Below are 7,916 nucleotides of genomic sequence, written 5' to 3'. Positions count from 1 at the left end.
TCAATCATGTGCTGGAGTCTCTTGTCTGGTAGTGGCAGACGTAGCTACTCAGGCTCTGTCTTCCAACTCATTTGAGTACCAAAGATGGCTACTACAGGACAAATAGGTTTTGGGCTTACACTGGAAGAAAGTGCTTATCAGTTTTGAAGGTTGTGATATAGTGTTGAGAAGGATGTGAAACAGGGCCAGCCTGTTTCAACATCTCGGGTGTTACAGCATCACCAATCCTTGGAACCAAAACAAGGATGAAAAAATACAGTGTTGGAGGAAAATGAGCTCTTCTGTTTTAAAACACACTGTGCCAGGTTTTTGGGTTGTACTGTGGTAAATCTCTTTGTAGACCTTCCATCCATCAGGTTTTCTTTTTAATGGGAGATAAATCCTGCTAGCAATTGTCAGAGAAACTAAAAGATAAATTAGTGGGTGATTTTCAGCACTTAGCATTACTAATACTTTTCTGCTGTAACTGTTATGAGTGACTGTTACATACTGGCACTTCTCAGTAGAAGATAGCAACGCAAATGTATTTTAACAAGTCTCTGCTGCAACACCACTGATTGTAGCCAGCTATTGTTCTCCCGAGTCCTGCCTCAGAGAGGGAGTGAGAAGTTTCCTGGGATTTAGGTCCAGACCTTTTTGACAGGAAGCTGAGGAACAATTAGGAGGCAGCTGAATCTCTTCCCACATACATATACACTTCTTAAAAATGAAAATTGTGGAGAAGAGGAAGTCAAAAGAGTTTTACTTGTTTTACCAGGCTGTTGTGCAAGGGGCTGGCTATATATAACATTGTTTTGTCCTTAACTACTTCAGAGGCAGGTTTTTTTCTGGCATGTGATGGAATTGAGCCACTCTAAAGAGAGAAGCTTCTCAACTTCTCACTTGAAAGAAGGTGGCATTTGTGAGTTGAGACAAGGCAGGAACAAAAGCTTGCTGCTGTCCCACCTGCCAGAAGGACGGGCATGCATGCATCCATCACCTATTGGAAACCACATGACTGGCAGCTCTGCCCAAGCAGATGGCTGATACTTAATGCTGTTTTGCCTTTGTATTCCTTGCTTCCTTTCAGGATAGGAGGATACAAGGCCTTAGTATTGATTTTTCTGTGCAGCTAAAAAGACATGAAAGCTGCTGCACTTTTGAAGGTTTAGACTGTCAGTTTTCTTATTCCCTGTAGGTTTTCCCAAGGTCTCTCATATCTTTTTCATCTATGCAGATGTCTCTGTCTTTTCTAGATCCTTCCTCCTTTTGGGAAAGAATAGAAAACTGAAATTCTGGTCCCACTGAAGCATTTTGCTATAAAGCTCCAATTCTGTGCTTAATTCTGCATAGGCTTAACTGGCATGGGTGTTTAATTGTGCTGACACATAGTTGTACATGGGAGTGATCAGAGCTCCCTAGTGATTTGCACCAATGAAGCTGTGTTTGTGTAGTTACATCACTCCAAAACCTTCAGAAAAACCTCCAAGTTTATGGGAAATATCTTTAGGGCTGAATGAGAAGGTGCTCCCCATTGTTAGTCCTCACAGAGGACTAACAGAGACTGTTCCTCCTCTATTCCCATCCAGTCCTGCAAGATGAATTATTAGAAATTTCTAGTAACAACTAACAAAATGCTTCACATTTGGGACCCTGTCAACAGTCAGTATCCTTATAATATTAACAATGCCTTTAATTCCAGATCTTTTTGTTCAGAAGGTTCACTGCACAAGCAGCATTATGGGGGTTTGGTCCTGAATGTTAAGAGAAAGCAATTGAAAAGCAAAAAAACCAGATACTCACAAAACCATTATCTGTTTTATTTTTTTATAAATAGAACATGCACTGGGTATATAAACTGACAAATGGGTTTTTGAAAGTAAATACAGTTCAAAGAAAATTACACAAAATAGTGGTATGTACATCTCTTGTACATTTAGCTAACTATACATACCTTTCATTTAATCTTAACTTTTTTTTTAGTAGGCCTAAGTGCAGTAATTACCATGAGATAACATAGAACTGGGATTTAGGTCCAGATCCTTTTGATGGGAAGCATAGGATCCCCATAACATAGGATGTTCAGTAAAGGTTGGAGGAGAAAAAAATATGAATACTAGTTTAGCAGCTACAAGTAGCCATTCTGGGCAGAATGTCACCTCATCTGGAGTTAGAGTAATGGAAAATAAAGCAACTGAGAAACCTAAGTGGTAGGAGTGGAAAAATAAGCCTTCCTCTTTGGCAGGCAACAACTGCAGAGAAGTGGTTTGATCAACAAATGAGCCAGTAGATGCACTTTTTACCATACGTTTAAGATAAGATTATATTACCCTATCTCTTTGCTTATATAATTAAATCATTTAATGTTAGTAATGACACTGTTAGATCTGGAAAAAAAGAAGCATCTGCCATGAAGGTGGTGTTCCTGCCACAACGAACCCCCTGTTCATGTAGAGCTTCCCATCCACAGAGTTTGTGAAAATCTGTTAAACAGTTAGGCTCTGAATTGAAGTTAAGTAAGGTTTTCAACCCTCATTCATAAATTCCCTATGAGAGTTCTTCAGAGACCTTTTTCTTTTATATTTAGATACTTTGGATTTCTTCTTTTGTTAACTTTTGGTTCCAGTTAGACAATATGCATTTTCCATAAGAAGTCTGTATTACATCATTCTTTGCTTACTCGTTGTATTACATCTTTAATTTATTTCAATCAAATTGTTTTTAACTATTCCCAATAAAACCTAGTTCTTCTAGGGGAGGGTGCCTTGAACTCTCTTAATTTCCAGTTGTTCTGACAATTCACTGATTTTATGCACAACTGCCAACTTCTAATATAATTAATTTCTACTTGTATTAGTTTCACAGAAGCAGGAGAAGAGACAATCTTGGATTAAGGGCTGTCTTGGGAAAACTAGGGGCAAATCTTTGCTGGGGAGGCCTAAAGAAAACATGCACTGCATTTAAAGTAATCATGCAGTAGGATATTGCAGCAATTCATGCTGCGTAGCCTCCACTTGCAGCTGAAATTGAGGATTTGTACTTTCGACATTGACTGTAAAGACCCTCCCACTCATACAAGATAAGTTGGGTTGGTGCACCATGTTGCAGTGCTTGTTAGCTCTGACCCATGGAACATGACAGCATTGTGAGCTGAACCAGGAGGCTTCTGTAGATTTTTTTTAGCTGATCTAATTTGGACCTCACTGCACTTCAAAATTAAGCTGGTGTCCAGTGGAATTTGCACTGGGATACAATGTGCTTTTTACCTGCCTGGTATGGAAACAAAAACCAGACACTGGCTTCTCCCAGATAAAACAATGTATATCATTAATGCTGAACCTGACAGGGTTTTGCACTTGGTGCATCTATGCGATCAAGCCCAGAGGCTTTTTAACATGGGTAGAGGTTGTTTTTCCAGCAATTCGTACTACAACCAGTCTATGTCTTTTGCTTCATTCTTCATGTTTATCTGAGGCTTCACAGTATGTTCAGTTGAGAGGTGACCCTTGGTTGATGTAACTGACTTATTCGCTTCAGGGAAAAACTGTCACTGTCCTATGCAAACACAGAAATTTTGTAGGTTTATTATTTACCTCATTACATTTAAAGTGACAAGAGTTGTCCATCAGATCTTCTCTTTATTTATGAGAAGAAGGTGCTATGCTACCTTTCATGACCTCTTTCAGTGTATAAGTGTACATGAACCAAACCATATGTATGTTGAGGTACTCTGGTCTCCATGATGTGACAAATAATAAAAAGGGTTTTAGGGAAAATACTTATTATATGTCTCGTTGGAAGGGAAAAAGGTAAAGAAGGCCAACACAGTAATTGAGTTAGAATGCTATAAAGGAAAATATCTTTTCTCATAGAGAAAAGAGCCTCGATTCACACATGAACTGCGCCAAGTAGAACTGATGAATATAGCACAATAGTCCTAACAGATTCACTACAAGGGCCGTCCTGAATAACAAGAAAAAGAAACAAAGTGGAAGGGGGCAGGGAAATGGTTACCTTTTTGCTCTCGGGAAGAGTTAAGAAAAATAGAGTGCTAAGCAATATAGGGAAAAAAAGGAAAAATAGTCACACATTATTCATGCTTCACTTGTATTTGGTACATTCACACAGGCATATTAGACATGAAAAGAACTCTGAAATGTAAATAGAGACATTCATTGTGTGGTTTTACTTTATTTTTTAAGGAGGAAGGGAATAGAACGAATGGACTCCCCACTCTGCTGTTTCTCAGGAGGAATCTCTTCTGAAGCCATTCTGATGAAAGCATAATTAACCTTGTTTTCATTAATGGGTCTTTCCTTTGTGGCTCAGACGACAAAAAATGGGAGAGAGCATGGGCCACCCTTGGCGATCAAGGAAACATTGTAAAAATTGAGGATGAGGTTATGGTGCACAAACTGAACTACCAAAGGTATGATGGGTTTGAATTCAATTCCCGTAATTATACTAATGATGCAGAACATAGCCAGGCCGAAATAACTCAGGTAATTACTTAGCATATTGCTCCAGTTTCTGCAATGGCAGTCATTGTTTACATCTCTAATTATGCCATGTAGACACATCAAATCACTCACGCTTGTTTTGACTTGAAGTATTTGAAGCAGAAAACACCGACGAGCTGTATCTTACGGATGCTGCTGTGTGAATGAATGCAATTCGGTAATACTTGTTCATCAGGCTCAAGGTCCAATCCTGCATGTCTGTCATACTCAGCATTCCTGTTGCTGTGACTCCTTTATGTATTTCTTTCATTGAGAACCTCTTCTTGCCTTAAGCAAACGTTGAAGAGCTCCATATTCACTTAGCTAGAGCACTTTGTGTGCCCTTAATTTTAAGAGTGTGAATAGTCCACTACAGGTCAGCTGGACCACTCATATGTTTTAAGGGAAAGTTACCACAGTTAGGATACAGCCAGAGTTTTCAGCATCTAAAACAAGAACTACTGCTTCTTCTGGGGTATTGTAACAAGAGCAAAGAAATAACCTGTTTGAATTACTAAAAACAGTAGCAAAAAAATTCCCAGCTTGAATTTGTTATCTGACGCCTACAATTTTTTTAACTGAGTGATTTTTCTTCACAGTAATGAGAAAAAATAACGGAAGAACATTAGAGCAGCTGCATCCTTATTAAAAAAAAAGAAAAAAAGTCTTCTTAGCAGTGCAAATGGCTCTGTTGGGCATTTACACCTCTACTGGCCATTAATGTTTTCCCCCTGCAAAACAGTACGTTCTCTAAGGGTTGTATACAAGTCCATGTGCCAAGTGCTACAAATATTTCAACCTTTAGAACAACCTGTTTCTGCATCCCTAAGCAAGCTGCTTTCTCTGCTTTGTGTCTCAGTCTCTCCTTCTGCAGACACAGAATAATAATGCTTATCTTTTAGAACGCTTTACACCTTTCTGTTTCAATGTGCGATACAAACGTGCAGTGCTAGGCCATTCAAAGGATCATTACAAACCATACTGAAGGCCAGTACTGTGGACCCTCTATTGCCCAACTGACTGATTGCACTAGGCTAAGAATCTGAAAACAGACACAAATTTTGTCTTGCATATTTTTATGCCAATGGGGTTTTTTTAGTAACCTCCAGGTACATTTAATTTATTTTGCTCTGCTGAAAACATAGAGAAGATATACTTTGTATATTGTCTCCAGGAAAAAGGCTCATAAAGGGTAAATTGTTCCCCTAGAAATATTCTCCTATTAAATGAAGCTAGTTTACCCTTTGGCAGGAATATACCTTGCTTTCAACTGCAGTTACAGCTCCTTGAGCATTTATAATACACTTTTTAATGGAAAGAATTTCAGGCTCTTCTATAAAATTGAATTCAATGTCAAGTCTGAGGGAGAAGAAGGGGTCTTTCAAGCAGTTTTTTACCCAGAAAGCATGTACAGATTCTAAAAATAGGCTGTGCATACATTAATGGTTATATTATGAGGTAGCCAAAACTCAATGACTGTTGAGCACTTTTTTAACTCCCATTGGCTCCAGGAGGGCTCAGTACTTCACAGAATCAGCCTGAGGGAGAGAGGAGGAGAACAAAGTGAGAATACACAGTCCCAGCAGTGCTCTGGCTGTGCATGCAAACCTTTTGCAGTCAAAATGCCCCACAGGAGCATGAAAGGATGTTTCAGTCTGTAGCTCATTTAATCAAGGGCTCCCCCTCACCAGAGGTGTTCAGAGGGAACGATCTCGTCGTATGAACTAAGGACTAAAACAGGAGAGGCTGCTTTGACTTTGGATTGTACACTGAAAAACCCTTTTAACAGAACAGTGCACATCGTGGGATAACAGAAAAAACCCCATGCCTTCCCCATGCAGTTTGCATGTATTACAGAGGAGAGGACTGCCTTCTAAAACTCACTATTTCTTTCCACTGCTTGAGTAAGTGTATAAAGGTTCAATCCCTCTTGCTTTAGAAATTATTTTGTTGAGCAATAGGTGAACATTTTAGTTATTCAAACACCACACTGGCAACAGAGCTGAATGAGCTGATTGAGCTTCTTTGCAAAGACTCTGGTTTACAAATCTGCTAGCTAAGGCTATAAACGTGACCCTGTTCTTCACTGTAGCATCCAGGCCATCCATGTTCTCCATGCAGGAATGATTTTAAAAAGTCATCAGGCAAGAGCTGACTGATGACTCCAGATTTGAGAGCTGTGATGGCCTTTTGACTTAAGTGACTTGGGGTATTGAGTTGTAAGCAGCAATGAAGTTGTAAGGAGCAATTATTAATGGAGCCAGGCACCTTGGATGCAGTTTTTGCTTATTTACAAGAGTGTAGTTAGGCAGCTTCCTTCAGGAAAGGAAACCTTGAACAACCAGAGAACTTCTTAGCCCATGGCAGGCATTGTCCCCCTCCTGCCCCTCCTGGGCTCCAGGGTGATGCACCAAAGCTATTCAGACTGGTTTCTAAGATCAGCGTTTTCCAACACCTGAGTTTTGCTGGCAGTATCAGGGAAATACCTCTCCTCTCTGCCCCTCTCTGGTTATTCCTGTTCTGTACGTCAGTGCTGTGGTTTTAACCCAGATCTCCTGGCAGGGCTAATCACTATGGTGTAGAAAACAGCTCTGACAGTGTTGTCAAAGCCAGGCTGCCTTCAGATTACAGCCTGCCTCTGTCCTTGAGTTCCAACTTGGCTCCTCCATGACAGTCATCGCCTTCAGGTGTTCTTGCCGCAGAGAGACTCACCTCTGTTTCAGCTCGAGATGTATTTTGGCTGGTCAGTGGCTGCTGATGTTTCAACAATCCATTTCTGTCAAAGAGGTTAATCTCTAAACTGAAGTAGTGAAACCTGCCAACTTCACTGGCCATGCTCACAAAAGATACAGTTCATTTTTTCCTTAAGGTGAAAACTCCTTGTTACTTAATATGAAGCCTATTTCCAAAAATTACAACTTTAATTATGGCTATAGTACAAACGTACAAAAGCCTCTTCCTCCCCTGCAAAGTACATAGTTCATGGATGTGGAACTATCTGTCCTTCCTGCACATCCATTTTACATTCCATGAAGCAGATAATTTGTGAATTCCACCATTCTCCTCAGCACACCACTAGTCTAATGCAAACATTTCTTTTCTGTGTGTGAGCATTTTCCAGCTTTTGTGGAGCCACACAGTAACCCAGCTTTCACGATTAACAGTTGTGCCCAGATTTAATGTCTGGTTGGCATTACACTGCTGTAATAGGGACACTCATGACCGAGGAGGAGAGAGGATATACATATGCATGTCCTGCAGCCTGAGCTGAGAATGAGATTAAATTGTGGTGGGCTACCAATTTGTCCACAGGCAATGGGTACCAGAAGTGCTCATTGGCAGGATTTAAAGCTGTGCACAGTTCTACTTTTCACTCCAAAAAGGGGATGTTGTGTTTCTGGACTTACTGGACTAAGGTTTTTCTGAAACAGGATCGTA

Source organism: Chiroxiphia lanceolata, chromosome 1 (assembly GCF_009829145.1).
Source record: "Chiroxiphia lanceolata isolate bChiLan1 chromosome 1, bChiLan1.pri, whole genome shotgun sequence".
Classification (NCBI taxonomy): domain Eukaryota; kingdom Metazoa; phylum Chordata; class Aves; order Passeriformes; family Pipridae; genus Chiroxiphia; species Chiroxiphia lanceolata.
Note: the sequence above shows the minus strand (reverse complement) of the source record.